The sequence below is a fragment of the Carassius carassius genome, chromosome 38 (genome assembly GCF_963082965.1).
Source record: "Carassius carassius chromosome 38, fCarCar2.1, whole genome shotgun sequence".
In the NCBI taxonomy this organism is placed as follows: Eukaryota; Metazoa; Chordata; class Actinopteri; order Cypriniformes; family Cyprinidae; genus Carassius; species Carassius carassius.
Window position 1 is genome coordinate 11,220,652 of NC_081792.1, and position 27,777 is coordinate 11,248,428.

General features: G+C 37.7%; 1 long non-coding RNA gene across 1 annotated transcript; it reads left to right on the forward strand.

Moving 5' to 3' along the window:
- Nucleotides 1–1,376: 1,376 nt before the first annotated feature.
- LOC132119009 (uncharacterized) lies at nt 1,377–27,339 on the forward strand. Its single transcript, XR_009426098.1, has 2 exons — nt 1,377–1,578; nt 26,903–27,339. It is a non-coding gene; the product is annotated as an uncharacterized LOC132119009 (long non-coding RNA).
- The last annotated feature ends 438 nt before the right edge of the window (nt 27,340–27,777 follow it).

Here is a 27,777-nt window from a genome sequence, read left to right on the forward strand (position 1 = left end):
GACAGTTTTTGTGAAACAAAATGAACTCTATTGAGGAATGCATGCTATGAATTGATAAGTTATTTCCAGTCATTTAAATGGAGTAATATATGCATTGCTCCTCTTGTCAAATGCAATCCTGTTTTCAATAAATTATTGACTTTGAACTGTACACCTCTGTCTGATGTTTTGCTTTTGGTTGGGGATTCAGTCATTTCTCTTATGAGTGACACCACAGTTTCAAAACCATATTCACTTACCATGGTCAAAATAACAAAACTTCCTGGTGAACTTCCCTGAAAAGCCTTGCCAAATTTAGCCTGGACTGAATGGCAATAAGTGAAAGGGAACTGCCCCACTGAGGTGTGGATGCATTCAGGGGAAATGTTAAGAACGCTTTAAGTAAAGTACAAACCAATCATACAGTTTGTTTGAAGGATATAAAATCCTCTCGTCCAGGAATCCGCTTCATTTCCTTCCCGATACACCGTTAATTATGACACCGTATTGGCAGGAATGCAGTCTTTACAAGTAAATCATGTCGAGTTTTGTCTATAAGCTCTGCTCCTTCATAAATAGATTGTACAGGGTTTGCATAACTTCCAGAAAAGGATCTGACAGCATGACCCATATAAAATAACTTTTCAGTAAGCGATCTGAGGTTATATTACAGATATACCTTATCACAGGTATCTTACTGTCATTGTAGCAATCTGTGATTGTTATGTAGCAGATACTTTGTGACAGTAGGTTACACATTTTACAAAAGCAGCTCTGGGCACACTGGGACAGTGTTTTCTTCAAGGGAAAATGATGCTAGTTTATGCTTCCTGTCACAGCTTGGTCTGGGTTACTAGGGCAAAGCTTTAATTATTAAGCTACCGCCACACTTCAGTAATACTCTGGCGCTCTGTGAGCTTTGTTTTTCCAGATCCATCCAGTTGCTGTTCAGGTCAGCGCTGTGAACACTATATGGCTGAGAGCTGCATGTGCTAACAGTTGCTTAAACAGGGCATCCTATGAGAATCTACAAGCAAAACACCACCATCCTGCTATTTAGATAACTATAATATTGATTCAGAATCAGAAGTTGCTGTGGTATTCTGTTTGAGCATTACTGGTAATATGAAGCAACAAGTGCTAGTATTTTACTGCCACTGCCAAAGTGAGCTCGATATTAATGATTAAAGATAGCCTTGTTATCAAGGGATAATAATAGAAATGAGGAATCAGAGTTTCCAAATTCAGCCTCCTTTGAGATGAAAGACGTGGACAATTTTCAGGGCATTCCCTGAATTGATTGTGCGTCTGACGTAGCACGTTTCTGATTACGCAGTGGAACCCCGGAAACGTCATTGACCATTTAAGGGCAAATCTTGACAAAGCGCCTAGTTTTTCAGTTCTACTCCACACCAGCGCGAAATATAATCATTTAAACCAAATTCTCAGTTTTAAAGCATTACATTATACATGTTTATTTGGATAGGGCATCTCCTAACCGCTCATCGGCTGAGTCGTGCCCAGCACTTCTGCCGCCGGTATGTGAGGAATGCGGAAACTGTGACGTGCCGCGTGAGCGCGCGAGCCATTTCCCACGAGGTACTATAATTAATCATGCTGTTTTTCTCTCTTATCGTGATCATGGTGAAGAGTCCGGAATGAGATGAGAACACAGTCCTGATGACATGTTCTGTAACGCTTCTAAACGTGGAGAATAATGTGCATTTAGTTTATTGTCATTCCATTCCATTATTTCTCAGGGTGTTATCAGGAAATCATTTTCCGGTAGCTTTTGAAATTAGTCAGGATGCTCCAGCATTAATGCACATACATTTCGACATTTATTTGTTTCCGTTCATTGCTATGGTTATCAATATATCACTCATTGCAGTTTTAAGAGTGAATCTCCTCTCTCTCCCTCTATTTTAAATATATTTATTTATAATATACATTTTATGAATATAAATATATAGCCTACATGCAAATATTAGGATTAATTGGGATTAGTTTGACAGCACTAACGTTGTGTTCCATAAAAATCAGCAGATAGGCCTATGTCTTTGATTGACAACATATTGGCGATGTAATGAGAAATCTTTGACTGTCTCCTGAGCGGAAAGCTCAGTGTGTGTGTGTGTGTGGGGGGGGTCCTATAAAGTCATACAAATTTTGTTTCACCAGGTCGCCAGTGCAAATTACAAAATTGACGAATACACATTGTAAGAAGAAATATAAAAACAATTAATAGAAAGAATGCAAATTGTAAAAGTTAAAAAGTGCATTGACGTACATAGAAAGACGTTTGCTATACAAATCCCATCTCTAAAGCATGACCAGGCAGTGCAGGAATAGATACACCTACACAAACTGACTCTTAAAGGAAAGAGCAGTTCAGTATTTTTAAAAGCACTCATAGGCAGAAACTCGGAGCCCCTGCTGAAGTTTTCCCTTCTCATAAAGCCTTGATCTGTGTGTGCGATGTAATGACTATGTGCCACCCAGACTGTTTCTGTTTGACTCTGAGGTCGTCAGGTACATTCACGCTGCCAGCAGTGCTGCTTTCCACCCTCACCCAAATGAGCAGCCAAGACGTGACTCTGGCCAAGTTTATGACCCATCCTGTAGAGCAGACCAAATTAAATAGACAGTAAAACCATAGATTGTGAATGCTCTCATTTTCATTGCGTTGTGCTGTAAGTCTTTAATTATCATTTTATCTCACCACTATAAACACATTGCTCATGCTTAATTAAAGCTACCAATTACTAGGTTAGGTGTTTTTAGAAAGAGGGGCTGTATGGCTCACCAGCTTACGAATATATATAACTTTATAAAATAATAATAAAGCATTATATGATTACGTATTAAGAATTAATTCAGAAATAGAAAGCTTAAAAAACGAAAAGATGTAAAATAATGCAAATGCAATATTACTTTGTATTAATACTTTTTTTTATTATTTACTTTTTTTATTACATCTGTTGGGATTATTTTATGATTATTTTAAATCCTTTTTATGTAAAGCACTTTGAACTACCATTGTGTATGAAATGTGCTCTGTAAATTATAATAATAATCAAAAAAAGGTTACACCTGCTACATCTTTGAACAGTAATGTGGTGCTGCTTTCTTGAAAACCATCTTGAGGTTCTCTAAGGTCTGGTGCGGCTCAGTCATCTTGACTGCTGCAGGAATCAGCTGGGCGAGTGGTGAGTTTAAGGTCTGCGTGCCACTTGTCTCCTGCAGTCAGGGTGGAAACAGGGAGTGGACGAGCTTTAAGAACACGTGCTATTGTACGGCACACTCGCACTGCAGCTGACCAGACAATAGCTAGCTGTGTGTTCCTCTCCAGACTGCTGGAAAAAGCGTGCATGTGCGCTCTGCTCTATAGAAGCGTCACACTGCAGCACAATGACAGAACCCGTAAGTGGCTTAAACGACTAAATTTGCCTGAATGAGACTGGTGACTGGAGTTGAAAGTGCTGGTGAGTGCTGACGTCACGCCAGTGAGAGAAGAGTGGGAGGGAACAGAAACAGAGAGCCTTTTCTTTCACTTGGCAGAAGCCCTGGCTGATTTAGAGTTGCTGACAGTATTTAGTTCAGATGGAAGGGCTATTAATAGAAAGGCCTGCTGGAGTATTTTTAGCACAACAGGGCTATATTTATATCTCAGGGAGTGGTGGCCTTGTAGATAAAATAAGGAGCTTCTTGAATCTGTAATGGATGTAAAAAGCCAAGAAGGATTCTCTCGCCCCTCTTGTGGTTCTTCTGAATTGGCCAAAAACTTTTTTGCCTTGATTGAGAGCGCAACAGAGCCTCTCTTTTTACAGATGTGTGCAATGCTGGACGGTTGAAGCTTGCCATTTGCCATAATTATAGACTTGTTTTAAGCCCCCTACCATCAGTTTAGCCCGAACTGTAACCAACAAGTCCTTCCATATGTCAGTGAATTCCCCATGGAACCAGTCTTTAATTAAATAAAGCCGCACCTATTATACTGACCTCTGCGTATTAGGGTCAGTGACAAATAAGAGTGTCCAATGCAACGAAGAGTAACTCTTTTTTTAAAAATCTAACTTAAAACCATCTTAGTATTCAGTTTGATTTAATACAATAAGAAAAAAACAAAAAAAAAAAAACAAACAACAACTTTTAAATAATTTTCAATAACATATTTTGGTTTAATAATCCTAAAAAGAACTGTCTAGTGAAGCGTAATCACATATTCCGTTGACTTCCTTTTACATATTTTTATCTATGTATAATATGTGTCTCTGTCTCAGCTACTGTAGATACACAGAGATGACTAAAATCCAGAAATTTCTGCTTTATAAACTTGATTTTTAAAACATATTACAAAACAGAGATGTGGCAGTTCTCATTTAGTCCTCTTTCCATTCACTGTGGTGTCAGTGCTTCTGGCTGAATCTGGCCAGCTGTAATCTTTTGTTCTTTTGCTCTGACATCAATGAGAGTGTGTTATTGAAAGCTTGCACTTTTGATGTCTTAGCTTTGTGAAAGAGCTGCTGCTGCTAATTTGGTCCTCGATCTAGAAGCATCGCAGACGTCTGACTACGAGAGCTGCCCATTCTTCTTATGATTCGTGACCTCCTCCAGAGCTCAATAGACTCAGCCTTTATGCCGTTCGAAGTGTCAGACCATCTGTAGTGAAGACACCAGTGATGCATCATGTGGTGCGTAAGATGTGTAGTTTAAAAGATCTTTTTCTGATCACTTTCACAGAGGGAAATTACATCCAGCTGAGACAATTTATAAGATAAGAAATGAAATCGGATATAATCCAGAATTGCATGCACTGACTCAGACGAGACATCTTAAGTGTAAAATCTGGCGCAGCCATATCTGACAGAGCTTTTCTTTTAAAGAACAGACTTATACAGTATATTACACTCAGCTTCATTTTTAGCAAGTGTGAAACAGAGAAATATCATGGTAACAATTAAACAAACCCTGGATTATGGGTGGTCTCATTTAGTGTTATGGGCAAGAAAAAAATATTGTGTTCTGTTTAAAGTTCTTTGCAGTGGGGAGATCAAGGGCAAAATCTCTCTCCTGGTGGAGATTTTATTAAAAGCCTTAACAAGCACAACATGGCAGCATTTTCTACTGGTAATTTAATTGCCTTTCATTCCTTAACACCTAACTCTGTCTTAAATATTCAGTATGAGGCTGCAGTATAATTTGAGCTTTTAAATATTTCCGATTTATTAATGCTGACAAAGAAAACTAACACATTACACTCTTCACGCTGCCTAAGAATCCTGCATGCTGTTTATCATGCAGTGTCTGCATTTTATTTAGCAAGGGGTTGCAGCATTGCTATAGTTTGAGCTTTCCAAGTGATGTTCTTTATCCATGCTGACAAAGACAACAAAGAATGCACTGTACTCTTCAGGCATCAAAATAAGCTAAGTAATGAACATTGTCCATGCTGTCAAAAACAACCAACCAAACCATTCACCTGGAGACACACATACACAAAACACTTTGCAGTCATCCCATCTTTGTTCACAGTGACAAAGACAACAATACATGCCCTATACTCTTTACATCTTGCAATAAATGTGTATGATGCTTTTAATGTGTTGCATACATGCATTTTCTCCGGTGGGTAGTAGCATTGCTATAGTTGAAGTTTTTGTGTGTTTATAAATTATGAACTTTGTCCATGTTGTCATAAACAACCAACCCCCTACACACAATCTCTTCAGTCATCCCAATAAGCTTGCATGCTGTTTTTCGGCGAAAAAGGCTTCATGCCTTGCAATAAATTTGCATGCTGTTTGCATTGCATGCATGCATTTTCTCCAGATAAGGGCTGCAGCATTGCTATAGTTGGAGTCTGAGTAAGTGATGGACTTTGTCCTTGTTGACAAAAACAACCAGCACAAATATGCTCCTCAGGCATCCCAATATGCTTGCATGCTGTATTTCATGTATTGCATGCATAAAAATTAGTAAGGAGTTGCAACATTGCTAGAGATTGAGCTTTATGTATTTCCAAGTCATGAGCTTTGTTCATACTGACAAAAGACAACAAACACATGCACTATACCTTTTCAACATGCCAACTTGCTGTTTGCACTTTAAAAAGTTTGCAAGAGAAGTGCATACACGCCATGTCTGTATTCTATTTTTAATGTAGCCTACTACATGCTTGTACTTATTTTAGTATGGGGTTGCAACTTTGTCCAAGCTGACAAAGACAACCAACACAAAAATATACACTTTAACATTATTAAGTTTCTATGGAGTTTTTTCATGCATTGCATGTAGAATTAAATACCCCCCCCCCCCCTTTTGAAGTCTTTCCAAGCACAGCATGCCTTGCACATGAATGACACAAATGTTGTGCACTTAAAGTGTCCTCTGTGTTCTGCTGAGGTCTTTCTAAGTTAACACAAATGAACCAACAGTGGAATTTCACCCCAGGCTTCACTAACACAAGAGAAGCCATTGTTTGACCCCATGTGCATGTTGTCTTTGTTTGAGATGGCAGTTAATTGAAAGGTATGTGCAAAAGCAGCAGGAAGACACAAGGTCTTCATGTGGATGTTTCAGAGTGAAGTTTACACTCACGCCGACAGGTCTGACGGACCCGCAGAGTTGAAAGGAATCTTTAAGTGCAGCACATTTGAACTTCACCCGTCCTGAGCCCCAGCCGCAGCAGACTGGTTGAACGGGGTTGGGTGGGAGGTGGGCCGGGGTGAGAGGGAGAGAGACGGCAGGAGTTGCAGGGTGTGGTGACAGGGTGCTAAACTGCTAAACTGCAGAAATGGGTCTTTGTGAAGGGGGGATACAGAGACAGTTTCTTATTAATGTGATTGAGGTATTCCTGCTGGACTTGAGACTAACCGTTAATCACCTAATCTAAAACGATAATAGTCTCATGCTAACATTCATAATTCTAAGGTTTTGTGTGCATGAACATATATCATGCACTGATAAAATGATACTTTAGGCTAACTTAAAAATACTCTAATTTGTTACAGCTCAATTTATTGACTTGTTTAATTTAAAATCTTATATTTAGATTAAATATATATATATATATATATATATATATATATATATATATATATATATATATATAAATGTCTCTTCTCAGAGACAAAAACATTTTGTTATGTACTAATGTGTGCTCTGTGTATTTTCCAAACTTGTAGTATCTATATACTTAAATGCACAGTAGTGAAACACAAAATGCAGGAATGGCTTATAAAATGTCACGATGAGAAAATCGCTCCTAACACACATTGTATATTTGCCTCTTGAATTGATAGCTGTGTGTCTAGAGTTTCTGAGTTATAATTATGATCAAAGACGCTGAGCCCCTGACCTCAAACTCAGAGCTGACTCAATGCGACTTACTGACACTAAAGATAGAAACGACCCCATGGCCATCTACACACCCTCTTGTTAGCCCTATTTTCTGTCCAACAAAGAGAAGATGGGAGGAGCTGTTTGTGTGTGTGTGCATGGTTTTGTACGGGGGGTATGGAAGAGTAGAACTGGAAAGTTGACTCATTCAATTGTCCCACAATTGCTGTTGCTGCCTGAAACCCCGGCATCCAGAAACCAGAATCCCTGCTCTATTTTTATGCATATACTTAGCATTTCCAATGGCTCCCAATGGAGACTCGCTCTCTGTAAGGTGAAACAGAAAGACCAGAACGTACCAGACAGGTTTTCGTACAGTGGCTACGACTGGGAAACATGTTAATCTGCTTATTTATGGATGCTTAAAAAGATCCCTTGTTGACTCACTCATGCCACAGGCTGGGAAAAGCGTCTTGACAGAAAATACTTCCACCCGACCATCATAGGAGAAACAACCACCTCGCTACTGGAACTAAATAAACTTCACACATGCACATGGAGGCTTGAAATGGAAATGAGTGCTTTGGTAGAATAACCACAACAACAAAACCCTCCTCTCTGTGGAGAAATGTGGCGAGAAGCTCCATATTTAAACCATTTTGTTCGTCAACAGACTTTGGCTAAGCCCAAATTGCCCTAATACGCCTATCTGGCCTGTATGCAATCAAACCCTCCTCGGAAGGGCGCTGATCTAAATGCGGGAACATGCCTGAGTTTGACCAGACAGCTTCTCCCTTCTCCCTCATTTTCAATATAAAAATATGAGTCTATGCTTAAACGCTGATCCCACATAAATGCCACAGCCTTCTAAATTAGTACCGAGCCGCACACTGAAACAATTATATATGATATTATGTTAAATGGGATATTTCTGGCTACAACAGCCCAGGGTGCAGTGCATACAACTGTGAATGGAAGAAACAGTAATGAATGTTTCTTTATTCTTGCTCACACAAATATAAAGTGCATAAGTCGGGTACTATACAAATCCCAGCCATTTTCTACATAGAGAAATAGATTTTTAATAGTTTTATATTTCCAATTTTCGAAAACCCTTTTGCTTCAAATCAAAGTTAATAATGCTGTGAGTCTCCTCTGATTGGTTCGGTTCATGGCTTATTAATGAAGACATTTTGAAATATTTGAGTTGTTGATATGTCTAAACTGAGCTCAGCTATGGGTTCGAGGAAAATTAAACTCTGAAAGTGAGAAAGTTTAACCTGGGAGCTTGATATGTCTTTCAAATTGAAAGTGCCTGAAATGAGTTTTGTAGTATTAGAGTTTTGCAAGTATCGGAGGTTTGTCATCTTCTGGGTTTCTCTTGGCTTATGCAGAAAACAGAACAGAGATAGAGAAATGTCCAAAACATTTGCAGCACATCTAAACTGATAGTGACTAGATAGAAATTAGAAAGGGTCATGAAGACTAAAACATCTTTATTTATTTATTTATTTATTTATGTATTTATGTATTTTTAGATATAATCAGAAATAAATGTTGCGCATATGATGAAAGACTTATTCAATTAACGCCACTTTTTTATTTTTATTTTTTTGGCAAAGCTATATATTTTTTAAATATGCTAAATAAATTATGTAAAGCTCAATTTAACATATATATTTTTTTTAATTGAAAATATATTTAGTTTCAACCTTCATATACCAAAATATATTTCAAAATTAATTTCAGGGGCAATAAAATACATTTCCAATCTTATATGTTCATATGTGTTGAAGACAACAAATAAAGTTGTTCTTCAAATGTGAAATGTGAACGTTTGTTTCTTGTATTTAAATATATGTAAAGCAAAATATATTTTTAATTGCTTTTAAAAATCTATTTATATATTTAAAATATATTTTCATATATTTTGGTGGCCTTTTTGCTTTTTAAGGATCAGTACATCTGCAAAACATAAGTGCTGTGATTATTATGACTTAAATACAGAATTACATATAACATAAAGGTGTACAGTGAAATACTTCTGGAAAGCTGACATGTCCTGCAGTGTGACATAATCCTCTATATTTAAAACTATTTTAAGACTAATTTGTGACCCTGTAGACCCATTTAAAATAAATGAAAGGAAAAGAGGATTAAAAATTGTGAAATTTTTTTTTATAAACAATTATGATCTTAATATATCCAGAACACTCTTCTTTATAAATTATTTTCCCTATATACTCCATGTTATGCATCAACGTCTTGTATGTCTCAACCCCCACCTCAAAAATTTTAAATGAAAATACCCATAGAAATTTGCAAAATTGTTGACACCCTTGAAAGAATAATTTGCACACTGTCCATAGTTCTGTATGTGATGGTTGTGTTTAGGGAAGTGAAGAGGTGAAGAGGTCAAGTCATGGTTTAGTTAGAAACAGGACAGCCAGGTGTGACCGAATCTGGACCTCCCTCCCATTTTTAAAGAAGACATGCAGCTGTTGTCCCTCTGTGAACACACCTGCTGCTGACCACACACAAGCACACACACACTCACACACACACACACACACACACACACACACACACACACACACACACACACACACACACACACACTCTGATGTCAATGTGGTCAGCAGAATCTCTGTGATCAGCCATGACATGATCCTGCTGATAGCTTTCTCACAGCCTGCAGCACATTTACCGCTGCAACAACATACGTCACTTCAGCAAAAAATGTTTGCCATGACATGCACAGAAACTGTCACTGACTACCATGGAAAGAAAGTGATGCTTCAATCAGTGAATTTGTTTCTCGGTTTCCCTTCCTGCCAGAGTTCTGCATTAATGACAGATCTGTGCTTGTATCTGTATTTCTTAATGGTTTTCATGAGCGTATGCTCAGGGTGATGCTGTAATTTAAAACTCTTTATATGAACACTGAACTTAATATGAACACATTATTGCTTTAAAACATAGAAATACAGTATCTACTCTCTATAGAGGCAGCTGCCTTCCAGACAGCATCCTAAAAGAAGCCTCATGTGATATTTGAAACATACTAGATAGCTGTGCATGCCACACAAAGTGCTCATTAAAGTTCAAAAATGGGAGACTCAGAATTGCCATAAGCATGATGCTAAACTAATGACGTTATACTCTGATAAGCATAAAAACACACACTTGTGAAAAGCATTATCATGTTGCTATGCCAATGATACTTTTTTTCAGCATAAACACACAAATTAGTAAAAAAAAAAAAAAAAAGAAAAGAAAATGTAGCATGTCAGCAAGTGGAAAAACATTAGCATATTGCTAAGCTAATGGCTTGATACTCTGATAAATGTAAAATTTTTACATGTTGCATGTTGCATTTGCATGTTGCTAAGCTAGTATTTTAAGCCTACAACACAGCAGTTAAATAGTATGGTAATGGAAATTAAACTTCAAAAGAGATGTGAAACATCCAACTTTGTGTACCACCAAAGACAGTATAGACCAAAACTGTTAACTCGTATGCTTATCATCAACGTGCAGTGGCTCTCCTAAAGGGATCTTGTAAATAAAATGATAATTGACGAAGACTTCACATCACTGCAGTGAACAACCCTAAAAATAAAATAAAATAAAATAAAATGAATTAAAAATAATAATTAACACTACTTGAACATAAGAAAGAAACATAAGAAACACTTCATGTCAGATTTAACTGCTGATTTAAAACACGTTGAAAAGAGAGTTTGGCCATTTGAAATTTCTTATTTCATCATTCTAATAGATATTGGTGTTGTATGACCGAAATAGCATCAGAGTTGGAAATTAATGGGGGCTTGTGGCAAAATGCCACCAAAGTGAACATAAATGCCCCACAAATTCAAGATAAAGGGGCAAAAATTGCCCCTGCACCATTAAACAATTGATTATGGTTATCACATCTATAGTGATTAAAATGAAATGTGAAAATGAATGAAAAGTGTCTATTTGCATAATTACACTGCATTAGATTGCTTTTGGCCAATCAGAGGTGTTCAGATTAGTCAGCGCTGAAAACCCTGTTTTGTAAACAATACAGTGTAGATACGATGTAGGTAAAAGATTCATTTCATAGCTTTGATTATAATGGGTGTTTCTGCATAACTTGCACTAGACTAGACTAACGTCATGATCATATAATGAGCCATTTTTGGATATCAATTCCAGCAGGCAAAAACTGCCACTTAATGGAAAAGTAATTTTTTGACTCTGTTGCAAATATGGCCGTCAAGTTAGCTAAACTGACAAATAACGGCAAATAGAAGTATGAAGTATGGGAGACTCAGGCTCAATTCAGAGTAGCATTTTGCCTACTAATCTTACTATTTTTTACTTTTACTATAAATACTTTTAGTCAGCGTGCTGTCATGTTGAGTGAATGTTGTTGCAATGGCACGTGTTCCTGTGGCTCAGTGGTAGAGCATTGTGTTAGCAGTGCAAAAGGTTGTGGGTTCAATTCACAGAAAACACACCTACTGATTAAAAAAATAATAATAATTATACAGTAGCTTGAATGCACTGCATGTTGCTTTGGAAAAAAGTGTCAACCAAATGCATAAATGCAATGTATTCTGGGATTGCAATCTTTATGAAGGATACATGATGCTGCCTGACCAAAATGAGTTATCTTAGAAGGCAGGATAATAAAACAGGCTACTGTTTAGAACAATTCTTCTTCTTTTTTTTATGTGAGGAACATGCCTATTATGCCTAAAAATGCTACCTGTAGGCAGCTCACTATGTAAGTTATTTTGACAGAGCTCATTTTAGTAAATGAGTGAGTGAGTGTAGAATACAGATTTCACCTTAAATACAGTGCAGCTAAATAGCTCATTTGACTGAGATCCGTTTACAGATTACACCACTACTTTTCATAACAGATCAATTATTCAAGGCGAACCTTCCCATAATCAAATCTCTAGATGTGTGGCAATCCTATGCTGGTTTTTAATATAAATAGTGTGATTAGTGTGTTCACACGGAAAATTACAAAAAGAAAATGTGCAATTTAAGCATACGTTTGAGGCATTTATTTAACCAGAAAAACAAACTGTGCAAGGTTTTACACTTCATGCATTTAATGGTTGCATATTTAATTACATATCGGAGGGGGAGGAGCTATCAGACTCTAATGTTGGATGACAAAATAATTGTATTTAATTCAACACAGTACATAGAACAAGTTTATAGTATGTAATTTGGGGGACACATACTTGAAAAATTGGACGAAAGTCATGTTCTGCTGACACGAAGATGTGCAGGATGTTTTAGGGTTGATGATAAAGAGTGAAACATATTCAGATATTCAGTCGACAACTGATTAACTGAAAGTCAATGTAGCTTTTAAACCTGTGACTCAAATAACCAGTCAACTGTTCCTCGGGGAAACAGTCTCTTAAAAGTTGCATTCGCAAGAAAAACCATTTGCTAAATATTAGCATGTGTTTGCATGGTTTAAGACAGTGACGAGGAAATCCTGCCCTGTGTGTAATTTTTCTGCCTGTTTTTCTGTCTCCTCTCAGTCTCCCAGACTGTAGCTCAGCCCTGCGACTCACTGAATGTCTCTGTCTCTTCCTTGTCGGCACACCCCAGTCTGCTGAGAGAGTGAGCGAGAGCGAGAGAAAAGTGAAAGAAGTGGCGGGGTAGAGGGGAGAGAGAAAGTTTATCAGTCACCAGTGACTCACTGAGGGAAAACCCTGGTTCATGTGCCAAAATGGCTGAGGGGCGAGACTTTCCAGATGGTATAAACAGGACTCAGACTGTCCCGGTTAAAAAAAGGACCCTGTTTAGTGTTAATGCTAATGGATGTCTGATTGTAACAATATAAACTCCATAACTATGGGAAGAAGGAGGCAGGAACCGGCAGACAATCAAAATGAAAGCTTTAATAATCAAAATAAACACAAAACAGCGCATCAGCCCCTCACGGACGACTGACGCGCACAAATAAAAAGCAAACACAACTAAAACCCAGGCCTGGTCCTCTCTCGTCCTTCACTGTCGTCGCTCCAGTTTTATATCCTTCCATGTCCTCCGTGGGACTCGAGACCGGTGGGTCGAACAGGTGTCGCTCATCTCCAATCACTCCCCACTTGTCACACTGATCTTTCTTCCTTATGGTCTCGCCACTACAGACAGTCTGTTAATGACTTTGAGACGTGCTTCAGACATCAGATCAACATCTGTAGTGCCTTGTATAGAAGTCTATCTCAGTCACAAACTCTTGCTTTCACAACTTTATAGCTTTATAGGCTGTATTTTGCCATTCAAGTGCTAGATCTTGTTGGTCTGTTGCATCCTCCACAATGTAGTTCTCAGAATCGGCTTGTAACCCTGCTAAAAAAAATATATTAACTGGTTTGTTGGTTTGAGGGGTTCCCCCTGGTCAGGCTCATTAATTTTAGTGTTTTAGGGGGTTTTAGATGGATTTTGGGCTGGTTGCATAGCCAAACCAACTTAAAACCATCTAGGCAAGTCAGGAAGATCAGTATAAACCACCTAAAACCAAGACTAGCAAACCATTTTAGATTCGTTTAAGCAAGTTTTTGTTGGAAAACATTGAAATTGTGCTTCCGTTTTTGGAAATGTTTGCGTCACAGTCATGCATAATTCCTTCAGCCAATTTGAACAATCCACAGATTGTTTGTGAACATAAGCCGCGCAGTTCATTTGTTGTGAATTTCTCACTTAGGTATACTTAAGGTAAAGATTGTCTCAGCTAAAGCCAGGCATTTGCACAGTTATTTTGGATAGTGACTGGCTGCAGCAGAGAAGACAAAATACATTGCATATAACAAGATTTTCATCACCTCCCACAAACAGCTCCAGCAGCTTATGCAAGGACGCTCTGCTCTGACTAATGATTCATCAGCTTTTATTGGAGTTTTTTTCATCAAACAAGCACGCATGGTTTTGGCTGCAATGCTGCCATATTTAGAAATATATACACATCACACTAAGAATTAGAAGTACTGCATGTATGTCTTGACATATGGCAATGCAAACACAGAAATAGAGAGAGAATTCAAAAGCTTTCTGATTTTTAATCAGTGTTGGAATAATAACCTTAAACATTTATACACACCACGCAGCCACAAAACGAAGCAAAGAATTCATAAAGGAGCTAAGAAACAGTCCATCCTCAAATGATGCTCAGTGACCAGGATTTCATCTTTGGGTTTTGGTCAAGTTTTTTCCACCAATGGGATTCTTTCATCTAGATGGAGGGAAATGCGTAGCTCCAGATGGTTCTACCACATACTTCATTCCCTTCTTCATCTAGCCATCCATCCATCTAGTTTGGTGAGGTGAGGTGATACAAGTCATGGCATTCTAATCTTACGACTGGCAAACAGAAGGTTAGATAAAGCAAATATTATGCTTTAGAGCAAGACACGGCAAGTTTCTTTGGATAAAAGCATCCTATAAATCAATATTATATTGGTTGCTATCCATCACTCAGGCCTTTATGACAATATAGTCTCCAGTGAGTGACTAACAGTCTTCTAGGATGATTGATCCACAGCGAGGTCCACAAACTCTCTCTTCTACTGAGACTTTAGGAGCTTTCCTGATGTTCTGATGCAGTGAATGATGCAGAAGTTATCTGCGGTAATAACAGTTCCCTCAGAGAATTCTGTTCAAAAAGTACCTCTTCCTGTCAACACACTCCAACTTCTATATGTAAGACTTTGTTCTTTGCCGCTTCGGCGACAAACCTCTTTTCAAACATAAGTTGTAGAACTGATGCTTATAAACAGCTGAAGGCAATTAGCAAACCCTTGTGAGTTTTCTTAAACTAGCGATACATAAATCTGTCAATGAATTAGATTGAGAAAATTGCTCTGACTAATGCCATGCACAGGGAGCTCAATCTGACTGTCTGCTGGTCACACCCAGCCTTGATGTGCAGCCAGGACCCTCAATCTCACCAGCATGGGCTGGTTTGTTAGTAAATGATGAAGAAAAAAACGTGTATTTTCAATTCGGTGCCTAAGCACAGATCACAGGAGCCCTTTGAAATGAAAGAAGTGTCAGAGTCCTGTTTGTGAATATTCATAGCGCAGCTGGTGTATGTGAGTAATTTAGTTTGTAGTAAGACTATGCGCTTGAAGAGAATTTGTTCAAAGGGGCATGAAAGGGAGACCCCGGTAAGTTTCCCTCTGGCTTCCTGTAAAGGCCAGGTGTGAGTCACGTGAGAGTCACACATCTGATCTGGGTTCGGACAGATTCGCTGATTAGATCACAAAGGCTGAATAACTTTTTACAAGATGGGAAAGAGTTTAGCTGTTGCACACATCTATTCTGACATGAATGAGCAAAGAAAATGTAAGTGGTGCTTACATATGCAACATTACCAGCGCAGTAATACAGTGTTCAAGGTGTTCGCAGGTTGTTCTGAGTAGTTGTGAGTATTGTAAACATTGCATTAAAAACATCAAATGAAAAGTTAGTAATATAATTACAAACAAAAGAACACATTACAGGTATCAGAACAAAAACACACCAGATAACATGACTTGATAGGTATTAGAAGTTAAATGCGGAGACAAACTAAATGATGTGAAAACGACCTAACTGAGAAATAACTGAGACTTTCTAAAATAACTGTCATTGTGTCATCATGACATATTTGTGTCTGCTACACATGCTGTTCTTTGTAGATGTCTTTGGTGACAGTTTACACGAGGTATTCAGGTGTGGTAAGAGGGAGTGTTTGGGTGAGGTGTATTCACTTATCCATATCTAGAAACCTACGTGGATAGAGACACACCAAAGCACAAACAATCCAGAGAATTCTTATGCTGTTACTGCAATGCGTAAAATAATAGAGAAGTATGTGCAATAGCGAAGGCGAATCTTTTCTTGGAAAAACCTGTCCATAGAATCACACAGCAGATTCTGACATTGCAAGGACAGCTGCAGGTCACAAGAGTGAAAGGTCAGAGGTCGCACTAAAGTACGAAGACAGAGCTTTTGTTTCCTGTCATCTCATCTGTGAAGCAACTGCAGCAGAAAAGCAGCGCAAAGACTTTCTGAGGAAAATTCTCAGGAAAAAAAGGAAACAGGAGACTTCGAACCGCGAAACCTGTTTCAGTAGAGAGAAAGGCACACTCCTGTTCCCAATAGCAGGTTCCTGATGTGAGTCACCGCTCTGTCTTAGTACACCTGTGGGTGGGTTTTCTAGGTAGATCCTGAGCACATATTGGCCAAACGTGGACGCACAAAAGGACGAGTTGTAAGCTTCACATGCTTATTTATTTATATCTGATCTGCATTGTCATTTGCCAAGAATGTTGAGCATGTGATCTCTGTTTGGAGCCAAAGCCTTTAATATGGCTGATGAACCACAGGCAGCACAATGTGTTTAAACATAGAATCCCACCACAGGTGGCTTAATTAATAATAGTCCTCCTGTAAACACCTTTCGCACACTTCAAGAGATCCTCTGACTCATTTTCCGCCCACAGGCTACGCTTTAATTCAGTGCAGACATTGTCACATCTCCAAACCTGTATCAAAGGTTCTGCACACTGCACATTTCTCAGAACTGGCCAGACGAGACAGATGGACTCCAAATGTGGTCTCCATCATTGAATCACATTAGTTTGGGGCCTTGTTTTGGACCCTTTTAGTTATTGCATTGCCGCTAGTAGAGTAATGCAATTTTTGAAAACATGCAAAATATACATTTTTAAAATATGTATATATACACTGTATATTAAGCATTTAAAAATATTTTTTTCCTCAATATATAATGTTGTTTATAACATGTGAAAATTGTATATATTTAAATAATAATCAGCAATGAACCATTTTTTTTTCTTTTTAGTTACGAATGTTAATAAATGGGTTACACCTGATACATTATAGTTACTTAATCAAAGATGAGAAGTTTTTGAGGCTGGTGTTCCAACCACTACCTGTTTTTGGTGCAAACATGAGAAATTAGCTACTTGCTCAAGCAGAACAGTTGACATACAGCTGAGAGCAAGTCAAGATGCACTATATCTGTAGCAACAACGTGTGTTTGTGTGTGTGTGTAAAGATCATCGGGGGACAGGAAGGACAGACGGAGAGGAACTAGGCTGGGGGATTTGATTCTCTCTCCTCTGATCTGTTCTCCTCCCACTCGCACTCTCCTCCACGTCCTGTGCTTTAATGAGCAGGAACAGGAAGACAGTGGTGACACCGGGGCCTGTGAGGGTCACAGAGCAGAGCTGCTCACCTTATCCTGACCCCCCCCCCCAACACTTTCCCTACGATGTAGAAATCCTGAGACTCATGTTGTCCCAGTACCAACATTTCAAATCAAATCAAAAGTTATTAATAAAATGATAAAAGAAACACAGGCCTCACAGAGAGGCGCGAAAGAGAACATTTGAAAGCAGTGAAAAAAGCAATGCTGGCTCATTAAAAATATGTGCTCGAGGCAACGTTATGCAACACTGCTATTACATGCCTTATTGCATGTATCACGCCAGTTTCACAGTGAAATGAATGGCACTAAAACGCGCTTTCAATACGTCACCGTGGCCATGTTTTATTGCAATGGTACAGGCCTGTACTGAGGCGTTTTTATTACATTATTGATTCAGGCAAATATCGTGGTGGTTCAGAATTCAAATGTCTGGGCTAAATGGTGTTGGAAAACATACCCCCGACACCAAACCCCATCCTAAACCTAGCTGTCACTAATAGTGTTAACGAAAGCAAAGTGATATAAATATGCATTCTTTGATGCAACCATGTTATTTTAACTTGCTTTGCTTCTACTCAGAAGCACACGTACATCTCCCAGATGTCTGTTAAAGATCACTTCATCTGGAAAGCATCCGCTGTGTACAAACATCTGATAGATGTCTCTAAGATGTCAGTTCTACATGCTACATCATTAAAATCTTAGAGACATTGATAGACATCTGATAGGAAACGTCCTTTAGATTGCAGATGAGCAAACACTCATAATATACATCTTGCAGATGTAAATGCAGACACCTCGGTGGTGTACGTGTGCTATCAGGGGAGGTACCGGTGCTTTTGACAACATAGTTTTAAATCCTGGGTCAACATTCCATTAAAAGACAATCAAATGAACCAATTTTTAACTGGGCTGCAGCAAATGCATCAAGATACCTTAATGCCTCTTAATATGACATATTTAAACCCCAGCGTTGCGTAGGTCAAAGCATATCCACCCAGCTTCCGGGAGACGTGCGAAACGCGATAATGATCAAAGGCACAACGAGGACACAGAGAATGTTATCAATTACGGCACAATTGCTCTATAATGCCATTGCAATACAACAACGTGTGGGTAATAGTAGACACTGTACCATTTTTCCAGTGGGGCAGTGTGTAGGAGCCTCGTGCTCTAGGGAGAGGCTGGAATCTGCACATGCTTTGATTACGAATATCACATGCTGAACTATATACACTTGGGGCATGTGAGTTCGGGCATGATTTGTACAGAGAGGTTTTCATTAATCCAATGAGCACTTAATGTACAGATCATCCACTTTCCCACTGCACATGCCATTTATTTCAGTGGACACACACAGGACTTCCCCTCTGTTTCTCACACACTTTTCCAGCTGCTGCATGAGGAACAGAAAGGAAGGGTTTCCCAGAGCTGTCAGCAGTTTTTCTTTCTCAGCTGATATAAATCACTCTCCCAACCATGGCTCCCATCACAAGACGCATAAGCAGGCACGTGAGAAAGTTTAGAGGTAATGCAGGATATACACACTTATCAGAACTGGCAGCAATAGAAGGAAATCAAAGTCTGTTTTTTTTTTCAGGGCATATATTAAGGCCTTAGTTGTAAACTAATAAGAGTAACTATACCCTTTTTATTTCTTTTAAAGTAAATCTGTGTGCAAAACTTGGCAGGATGTTGTTGGTGTTTGCCAGGGCTTTGCGGTAACTAAGGTGATTCAGTGTCTTTGGCAAATGGATATACAGCATTTTAGGTGTTTTCTATGGTAGTTTAGGGTTTTGCCCAGACATTGCAATGTGGTTACTAAGGTATAGTCAGTAGAGGATTTATTGGATAGTTGCCAACTCCCAACATATCAAACAAACAATACATGCATAAATAAATGAACATAACACTTATTAATTATACACTAATAACATACTTACAAATGATTAACAAACTATTAGTTTATTGTTAATTCATAGTTTATAAACTGTAGTTAATACATTTATAGACTCTCCACAAATAGTGAGTTCTTCAGTCATTGTCACTGTAACTAACACAGTTATAACTGGCCCCCGGCTGGGCCTGGTTTCTCCATTTCTGTCACCGATGGAGTTTTGGTTCCTTGCCACTGTCGCCTTGCTTAGTTGTCAGCTGCAACATTGTCAGCTTGATTGCACAGATTCTATTGGAAGAAAGCTGAACTGAATCATCAATGACTTTAACTGAAAAATCGAGTCTTTGTTATCAACCTCTTGCATTAATGACAAACTTTTTTCCTGTTTGACACTGTAAAACTGCTTTGACACAATATATATATTTATATATATAAAGCATCATTGGGCATAGCACTGACTTTAAATAAAAAAAAAAATAAAAAAAAAAATAAAAAAAAATATATATATATATATATATAAAGAATATGGAATATACCATTATTCATTAAAAAGTGTTATATCTTCATTATACCAAGCAGTCACAAATCACTGCATTTCAAGTCTATTTATTGAAACTTGGAAGCCATAGAAAGAATATATTTTTATTTTCATTAAACAATATACAATATAATACAATATTTTTAATAATTCACATCCTTTATTCATTAAAATGCATTATATCAACACTAGGTTCATGGCAGTCATTACAGTCATCACATTTCAAGTCCGTGTAAGTCAAATGATAAGGTACATAGCACCAAAGCTGCAGCATTAGCGCTAGGCTTTATTTGCTAAAGGTAGCAGGCTTGCCTTCTAGTGGCTTTGGCTGTAACACATCCATTTTGAGTACTGCACATAACTTTTTTTTATCAGGTGCAATGAACTTTCAGTAATGTTTGACTGAAATGAACTCATTCCATTTCATATAATGGAGTAGACTGTTAGGTTCAACAGTGTATGAGTGCTCAAGATTCCAGGGTGTTGCTATACATTCTGCACGGTTTATGTTAAAAACCATGCAGGTTTCTAGGGTGTATTATAATAAATCACTAACAGTGCTGTCGTCCATTAAGGCACTCTGTGTGTCTGAGTAGTTAAGATCCTTGAACATTTTCATGTCAGTCATTCACTTAAATATCCAAGATCCAGGCATTCTGCTAAAATTAAAAGGGAGGGATTCCCTAAAAGCATGAGAAGTGTGTGCAAATGATGCCTTGACGGAATTGGCACTTTAACACAGGAAGGAGCCTTAGGGCAGAAACGTAATATCACTGTATTACCTCAAACAAACAGGGTGTTAGCAGTGTCAGTGTCTCAGTGACGGGATTCCACCACAATAAACATGATTTTCACGCAACAGCGATCATTCATGACTCAACAGTGCAGAATTTGAATGCTTGAAAATGTTAACACAGTGCATGACGTTCAGAGAATGAACTGAAAGAATGAAACAACTATTTTATGTTGTGAAATTTTCCTTTGAAAACAATGCTTATCCACTCCAGATTCTTCTGAATGGGTTTAAATATTAAAAGGTGTTCAATAAAGCTGAGAGTCATAATTGTTTATTGTTAGATGAAGGTGCAATCATATAAGAAAAATATTTACAAAGTAAATGGAGATGGGGAATTCGTACATGACTAGGAATTATGTGGAATTGTTTTGTGTAGTTTTTATGGAACTTTTGGCAGGTAGAGGTACCGCGTGGGCCTATTTACAGCCTTATCTGAAAGGAAACTGCCCCTGAGCAATAATCTATGGAAATGTTTTGATTTCAGTGTAGCTTGTTTCATTTGGCATTGTTTTTTCCCCCTAGCATACAGACAAAGCCCAGATCTCAGAGTTTAGAAACCTTGGGTTTTAAGGAGGGTTAGTTTGTGTCCGTTCCTCCCTTTCAGGTCTCCGACTTTCCCCATCCAAAGTCTCAAAAACATATTTCTCTTTTTCTGCTGCATTCATTTTCATCTAATCTTTTCCTTTCATGTCTCATACACCCTCATTTCACACTCTTTTCCCACACTGACGGAGAACCCACAGTGTTGGCTGAGACACGACCAAAAGTCCCTGGTATGTTTAAACCATATTTTAAGACAAGTTCAAGTAGAAATTCCCATGGATGAGCACTGACACATCAACACTGAACTTACTCTAAAGGGCATATCTTATAAACAGTTACACCCTTTTGACCAACATCCCACACACGCAAAAAGCTGAGTGTGCCTGTGGCTGTGATGATTTGGCATTATACTAAGTGCTCAGTGTGCCTGAATATTGGCCAGATCTGATGTTTGTCTTTGATAGTTAATCTCAAAATTGCTTTCAGGAGCATTAAGACGTTCTGTCTTCATTAAACTACAGAACCACTATCAGTTAAATAAAATTTACGCATTTAGCAGACGCTTTTATCCAAAGTGACTTACATTGCATTCAGGCTATCAATTTTTACCTATCATGTGTTCCCAGTGAGTCGAACCCCCAACCTTGCGCTTGATAGCACAATGCTCTACCAATTGAGCTACAGGAACACTATGTATGATTGTTGTGTATGGTTCTCGATCTACGATTAACTAAAGTGGCTTGAGCTGGATGCTCATGTGTCTTCCTTTTAAGATTGATATTTTATACTTTATACAATGGTGTATATAATAAATAAATAAATAAATAATGTTAATGTTATGTTCAAGTTAATATTAAGTTATGTATATTTTAGACACAATGTTGTCCATATGGACTATTTTGCACTCTTTCTCATGATCGTTCTCTAATGATTCCCCATTTTTGAATTGGGTGAGCGAGTGATTCAGTAAGCCATTCATAAAGACAGCTGCTAATTTTAAAAACGGCATATTAAAATACTAATCTTACAATGGTAGAAGAGTATATCAAGAGTAGTGTGCTAGTACTTAAACTCTATGCCTGGCGGCACTTCGCCCAGAAACAAAAAGGATGTGTATATATTAGAGCTTAGCATGTTAACTCGTTCTTATTGCATTAACGCAATAATTTATTAAATTAATCTATTGCACGTTAACGCAGTTTTTTATTGTTATGAAAGTCCATTGCTCACTGACTCTGAATAAACATAAGCCCCTTTCACACTGAGATTCCAGATAATACACGGATAATGTGTCCCAGCAATTGTTCCCGGATAGTTAGATTTAGGTTCATTCACACTCAGGGGGGCAGGGTTTAATATTTTATTGAAGCACCCCTGGGCGCCGCCATTGGCTAGCGGACCCCCACCTGCTCTTAGCATTGCATTGACTCCCATTCATTTTGGCGTCACTTTGACAGCGAATAACTTTACATCTGAGGCGTTTAAAGACTCCATTTGTCTATTAAATTATTTCTAAAGAAACACGAAAATGTATAAAAGGTTATGTTCCCGTAGAAGCAGTTTTTGTAAAAATAGGCTAACGATTGCATCATAACCTGCGACTCTCTGTCGCACAGTAGAGAAATTACCGTATGGACAGGAGGAGAAGCTCGCAGGCAATCTTTTACTGTCTATGAGGCAATCGGGGGGACGTGGAGGCATGAAGTCAAGGGAGGTAATTAATCAAAATACTTACCAAAATTTGCTCTTGTTCACGCTCGCCTTCTCTGCAAGATTCGGTGGGTGATTCAGATTTCTCTTGGCACAGCGATTAGAAGACATACGGGTTGCTCACGTGACATCTACGTCATCAAGCTCAGTTTGAGTCTGCGCAGTACGCCCGACCCCCAGGAAGTGCGTGCTTCTAATTGACTTCACTTGTCTCCGTTGAATCCAATGGGGTTCGCTGTGTCCATTTCTTTTACTGTCTATGTTCACACTGCCTATAATTTCCTGGAATATGAGCGTGCATTTACACACAAGCCGTAAAGGTCCCGTAAAGACACGTGACATCGGGATGTGACGTGTAATGTACGAGTCGAAAACACTAGGCACATAAACGTTCACTTAAGCTGTGGAACGATCTCAGCTTCTGCGCAGATTGTGAGGAACTAACTGATCTTTGCTTCATTACAGTTTGCACATATTTTTATGTCGGTAAAACACCCGGTAAAAGTCACACGATAACGTGTCATCACTACGACACGCACTTTAAGGCATTGGTTCTGGCTTTTGTTTACACAAAGCTCTTTCCAGGACTGAACCAGGAGATAGGGACTGCTAATAGGAGCGATCACACTAGTCAAACGAACCGGGCTTTGGGGGTCAAACACCCTCAGGCATGGTAAAGATTGCTTAGTGTGAGTATACCGTTAATGTCCTGGCAGTGGCAAATAGCTTGTTGTATATTTAATTTTATTACATTGATGTTATAAGTTGATATTTGCAAGAAATACTGCTACTATGTAAAAGGAATACTGCTGTAAAAATCACTTTTGCAGTTTTGTTCATATAGCAGTACTTTTAAATGAAGTGTACAATACACTACTTCACTGTAAAACCGAACAGGGAAATTAATCAAATGAAATTAGTTAATTGCACTCAAATAATAATGAAAGTACCATTGGAAAATTTTAAAATGATTGCGTTTTCTAGTTCCCAGCATGCTTTGCATCAGAAAACACGGAAAATAAATGTAGAAATTAAGTGTTATTTTGTGTGTTTTTACACAAGATTAACATAGAGGGACATAAGTTAGTACTTAAATGTTGTGTTATGTTAGGATTTACAAATGTTTCTGTTATGTTGGTTTTGTAGTGTTACCGTTGTGGTGAAGAGTAGATTCTGTGGTTAGGTTGAGGATGGACATCAAAAGACTACAACTGAGTGTATTTCCTACATTAATTTGTTATAAAATATTTTTTGAGTTCTGTGAACTTATAAGGGTTTACAATAAGTTCACAGAACTCAAAAAATATTTTATAACAGATTACACAAAAACATTTAAGTGATGTTTTTAAATGTTTTAAGATTACATTAAATTAAAAACTAAATTTCCAATTGCCTTAAATTCTCTCAATGTTATCTTAAATAATAATATTTCTCAATTGATGATTAGGAGTAATTCACTCAAAAGTGTATCTATTTTCAAGTCATATAATGTGGGAATTACACTCAATTGTAGTCTTTTGTTGTCCATCCTCAACCTAACCACAGAATCTACTCTTCACCACAACGGTAACACTACAAAAACCAACATAACAGAAACATTTGTAAATCCTAACATAACACAACATTTAAGTACTAACTTATGTCCCTCTATGTTAATCTTGTGTAAAAACACACAAAATAACACTTATTTCTACATTTATTTTCCTTTTTGTGGCAGTCAGTGTTGATATTTGTGGTATTCCGCCACAAATTAATCAACTAATGGGAAACACTGAGTTCCGAAATCAGCAAGTTGGTTAATTTCTCAATGAATCAGCGCCTCACTCATTAAGACCTACTAGTGGTTATTGAAAGTATCATTTCATAGTTCTGTGTTCAGTATGTATTATATTTTCAACACATTAATCTCTGAACATTATATATGAATTGTAACTACAGAGTAAATTCATTCATGGCATCTCTGAGCTGCATTAAACCCATCTAAATGCAAATACATCTAAATGCCACTTAAGATGCAGCTTCTGTGCCACTTCTGCAGTGCAAAATTGGATTTTGTTGATATTATTTACAAAAGCCCTAAAGTGTCTTATTCTGACTACTGTACATATATTAAATAATTACATTAATGTACATGCAAATTATGCTTAAATTTAATAAGGTTAAATGTTATAGAAATGGACACCCTAGCAACAGGACATGGAGGAGAAGATCTTCATGAATATCTTAAAATAAAAGCCCAATGATATTAATGATTTAGATTTCAACAGAGATTATTATTCAGTACATATAGTGCATCAATGTAGAGTTCTGGATTCTGATTGGTTGATTTGATGAAATAGTTAAAGTTTCTAAGTGTTTTACAGTTTAATTTCACATTCCACATTGTTTCTGACGTAATACCAGCCACATGGGCTGCTTAGTCATTGTTAGTCATTGGTGTAAGATAAGAAAGAGATAAAACAAAAAAAACACTGAAGGAATGTTGTGCATTGCTATAGTTTTCCAGCATGCAATGACATTCACAGATGTGCTTGGAGGATCTTAGATTAGTCAAACCAGCACATGTGTCCATCATGAAGAGCTGTAAACGTGCCCTTATCTTTCTCCAAACAGACTCCCGGTCTCTCTCTAAACAAACTGTGCTGAGTTAAAGAGCAAAGTGCTAACTGACCCTTATTTCCTGGAAGAAAAGTATCAGAGAAGGGACATAAGAGAATGTTCCGCTGAAGCAGAGCAAGGTCTTTGAGTTCATTTAGATAAACCGTCCTTGGAAACATGATCTGGTCCTAGATGGAGATTTATGTAATGCAGCAGGAGTATTTTGTTGGGCCTAGAGTAACTCAAATTGCTTGAGTGATGAGGGCCTTTCATTGGCTTCTTAAGTGCAATAATACAGACCTGCAAATGCTGTAGAGCCTAGAAGACCAAACTAAACACAAAATAATTCATCTCCATCTGCAATTATAATTATTATTACTTAATCATTTTTGTTTAACTCAAACGTCTAACCAAAATGTTTCAGAAAAAAAGAAACATTACATTTTTTAAATCCTGAGAATTTCTGAAACGGATTTCCATGCAGCATTTTTATTCTATCCAAGCATGCAGTGAGTGAAGTGCATTACCAAGTAATTAATTACTGTTATTTAATTACTTTCCCAGTAAAGTAATGAATTACTCTTAATTTTTCTGCAATGTAATTACTGTTACTTCTGGTGTGATTGCATTAAATACTTTATAGACCAATAGAAGAATTATAAAACAGTAGTGGATTTAACATACAAATGTAATGTCTTATATTAAAATGTATTTTTTTATGTAACCTTCTCCCTTTAAATACTTTGGTAAGTACGTGAATAATGTATGCAATTTTATATTATTTGTATTATCTTTGTATTATTAATTATTAATTGCAATTTAATTATGTTTAGAGAGAGTAATTAATACAGTAATCTAATTACATATATATCATTGCAAATCATTGTCTGTGTGAATGGTCCATGATGTCACCTGTTCAGACAACGCTATCTCACGACCAATTCGTACGTATTTTATGAGGTGGCTAATTTGTACGAATTTGTACAACCTCACTCGTACAATTTTATACGATTTGTCTAAACCCCAGTGACGGTTAGGTTTAGGGGTGGGGTTAGGTGTAGGTCATTTGTACAAATTCATACGAATTAGCCACCTTGTAAAATATGTACGAATTGCCGTGAGATTGGGTTGGTTTAGACAGTAAAAAATCACAGTGCACTAATCTACTGTGTGCACTTCATGTCCATTTTAATACCATTGTTAAGTGGAAGCTGTAGGATATTTTTCGCATGGGAATCATTTGCCTCTGCTCTCGTCCTACAGTGAGGCTGCGGGACAGGAAGTGAACATGGCTCAAATGACAAAGCCACATTGTCCCAGTACCGATCCACAGCAGAGGGCAAGACCTGACAAAAAACCGGCCGGCAAGGACTCAGCATTGACCGGCATGACAATGAGCCACACAGAGCCCACAGAGGCAAGATAAAGAATAGGGAGAGGAGGCACAGCCAAGGCTAGCACACCACCTCTCTGCACTTCATTATGATCTCCTCATCCTGCAGGAAAAGGCACTGGCTGTTCTCAGAGCTGCAAACCAGGGAGGAAGGACAGATAATGCTCCCTCAGAAGCTGGTCTGACAGACAAACGGCAATAAATATCAGTGCATTAAGGAGCTCTGAGGTATGAACTTCCCACAAGACCTTGTCAATGAGCTTGAAGTTTGATTCGAATGAGAATTAAAGCATTACAAGCCAGAAAATGATTTTGTCTAAAAGATTGTCTAAAAAAAACATGTTTACAGTAATGCAATTACAATAGAAGTTTATGGGCCAAGTAGGAATAAGTAACTTATGCAATACATTAGATAAAAATAAAGGTTATTTATTGGCATTTATGGTTTCATGAAGAGCCTTTAACATCCATGGAACGGTTCCACACTCATAAAAATAACAATTCCCAAAGCTAGTTGTCCCAGTGATTCCATAGAAGAGCCATTTGTGTTTCTTAAAAAAAATAAAAAATAAAAATAAAATACTTTAAGTGAAGATTCCTTAAAAGAAACATTTTTTCTTATCGTGAAGACCATAATAATTTAAAGAACCTTTGGCAAATGCAAAGTTCCCATGAATGTTAAAGGTTCTTCATAGAACCACCAATGCCAATAAAGCACCTTTATTTTTAAGAGGGTATTCCACAA